The sequence below is a fragment of the Chenopodium quinoa genome, unplaced genomic scaffold (genome assembly GCF_001683475.1).
Source record: "Chenopodium quinoa cultivar QQ74 unplaced genomic scaffold, ASM168347v1, whole genome shotgun sequence".
In the NCBI taxonomy this organism is placed as follows: Eukaryota; Viridiplantae; Streptophyta; class Magnoliopsida; order Caryophyllales; family Amaranthaceae; genus Chenopodium; species Chenopodium quinoa.
In genome coordinates, this window is record NW_018743792.1 from 3,256,913 (window position 1) to 3,260,010 (window position 3,098).

Below are 3,098 nucleotides of genomic sequence, written 5' to 3' on the forward strand. Positions count from 1 at the left end.
GGTATTGGATCAAGAATCAAGGAGGTTTGATTCCACATTTGCTAGCATTTGGCATATCTTTGGAGGAAATCGGCTTTAAAAGGTTTTATTGGCTCATTTGCGGGTATTGACACCCACCTATATCCGGTAATATTTTTCCTTGCTCCTTCTCTAACGGTTGGTGACTTGTTGGACATGTGTTGGTAAGGTTGGATTGATTTCTTCCTTTTTCCCCTCCTATGGATTCTTTGGTTTATGTTTGAGCATGTTGTTTCACTCAAGCTTGGGGGAGGGTATTCTATCATGTTTGGTGGGATGTTGATTCATTTATGCCATGCACAATTGTATATGCATTTCCATGTTCTTTGTTTTGGAAACTCCAAAAACAATTTTGTTTCTATCAAGGCAAATTTGCAATGTGTTTTGTGTTTGTTCTTACTTTGGACATAATAACATTTAGACTTGCATTCTTGAATGTCTTTCTTTCTAAATAATAGAGGTGTGCATGGTTTGCAAATACATTTGGTTAATTTTAGGATAAGGATATGCTAAGGTAGTTGGTTAAGAACTTTGGGACCTTGAAGCCCTAGTTCACCCGTTTGTGGTAAGATGGAGTTGCTTCCTATGGTGAATTTGAATCCAAAAGTGAGCTTTTGCTACAACCATGTGTGGATTTCACTTTTTCTTACCTTCATCATATCTTGTTTGAGCGGTGCATGGATCCTTGACTGTTGCTTACTCTTATCTAGAACTTGTCTTTTATCTCCCGAGATCGCAACCAAACTATTTGGGAAAGACAAAGGCATATTTTCAAGGTGATTTATTTTCTTTTCTAAGATAGTTTTGTGTTCTTGGGTTTTGGTTTACATTTACCTTCTTGCTTGCCCTTTGAGCCTTCTACCTTCTTTTCTAGCTAAATTAATAGCTTTCAATCCATTTGTTTCATTTTGTTTACCTTATTTGATTTTTCTGGAGCATTTGGTCATATCTTGTTGGTGACAATGGAAGTATTTATGGAGATATTTGGGTTCATTTGCTAAGCAAGTTCGTGTTGTATTAAAGTTTGTGAATAAAAGAAAATGCAAAGTAGAAAAAGTCGTCCAAAGTTAAAAGAGGCGAGGACAATGTAATAAAGTGAAAAAAAAAAAGCAAATGCTTTGAAAAAAAAAATGAAAAGGACAAAGAGATTTTGATGTGGTTATTTTTCTCCCTAGTTTAAAACATTGAGGACAATGCTCCATTTAAGCTTAGGGGAAGCGTATCCACGCTTTTTCTATACATGGTTGTGGTGTTGCTTTAAATAAGCTTGGGGGTGTTGGTATTTTTGTTTGATAATTGGTGACTCCTTAAGTCGGTTTTGCGAGAGATGGCCACTCTTTTGCTTCACTTAGGAAATACCACCAAATTTTCAAATTTTAGCCTACCTTTACCCTTTTTGCCCTTACGTTACAACCCTTCAAAGACCTTTTGACCCTTATGTTGGAGTCACAAGTCGATGGAGGGAGATATGAGTCAAGTTTATGGAGCGAGTTGACATAGTCACGATTTCGAGTAGCCTTTAAATCTCTTCTTTTCCGGTTCATTCCTTAGAGGAGTCAATGAGATGCTCACTTGAGGTGAATTTGAAGCTAGTAGGGAGAACGCGGTAAGATTAGTTGGGACGAAAGGTGAATTGTGTCTTATTAGTTCTCTATGCTTAGCATATTCTATGTTTCATGCAACCTTGGGTATCTTGAAACATGTGCTCCTCTTTTTGTTTAGAAAGACTTGCATCCATTAATGCTTGTTCAAACCTCCTAATATCAAACAACATTTATAAATTCCTAACTAACCACTAAGCAAGCATAGAGGCAAGTTCGGAGTCAAACCACAAGGACTAAGTCTATCAATTTGAGCTAATTAAACTAGTAGGAAGGATGTGAGGTAGAGAGAGGAACAACTAAAACACTACTTTAAGCAATCAACAAAATACTAGGGAATGGGGAATCAAATTACATTGATGAATTCAACAACAAGTTGCAATTAGATGATCACGATCTCAATTAGGAACAATCAACACACTCAACTCACTACCGCGCAATTAAGCATGTTAATCCACCTACTAAGCTAGTTCACTCTCGTGCAACTAGCCTAGCAAGGTATGGAATAATCTAGACTCTCAATCAACTCACTTCTGCAAAATTGATTGAAAGCACAATAAGAAATCTAGAATCAATTGGCTAAAAAGACTCTAAGAAATGTGAACAATATCCTCACACAATAATCAAGAATCAATTGCATACCAATCACAATCAGTCATTCAATTCATCAACATGACATTCATCCATTCCGCTAGAACAAAATTTAAGCAATTATAATGAAGAAAAACATGGAAGTCAAGGTAAAACAAGAATTAAAGCAAGAATCAAACAAGTAATCTAACTATCTACTCTAATTGAACAAAGAATTAAGCAAAAACAAGAATTATAAAAAGCAATAAAGGTGAGAGAAATTTAGAAATGCTCATTGAATAGTTGAGAAGAGAATCCAAATAATTGCTTCTTTAAGCTCTCAAATTCTCCATTAAAATCCCTAGCTTTCTCTCTTTGAAACTACTTCTAATCTAGATAAAGAAGCTCCTAATCTAAGCCTAATCCTAATTAGAGGAGAGAGAAAATGTATAAAAATCTGTCCAAAAGTCCCCTTCAAAATAGGATCGACCCCTATTTATAATTAAGAAGAAAAAGGAGAAAAACTAGAAATTAGGTGCGAAGAAAACCCAGAAGATTGGGCCTGCGACCTGGAATGCCGCGCCCGCGGTGGCTGAAGGAAAGGCCTCTTTCTGGGTGCGGCCAGCCATCTACAGGAATGAAGAAAAAAGCTGGAAAACGAATTATGTCGCGCCATGGCAGGGACCACCATGTCATGGCAGGCCTGCCGCACCACGGCATGGACCACCATGCCACGACAGCTGCTACTTGTGCTTGCTTGGTGCTTGTGCTGTGCAGAGGGTTGCTCAGCACTACAAATGCTCTGCTTCTTAGCTACTTCTTGGCTTCAAGGCTTCTTCTATTGTATTTTTTAGCCTTATCTTGGGTCATCAAAATCGAGGAAAGTGCCAAGTACCTAAACAAATAGAC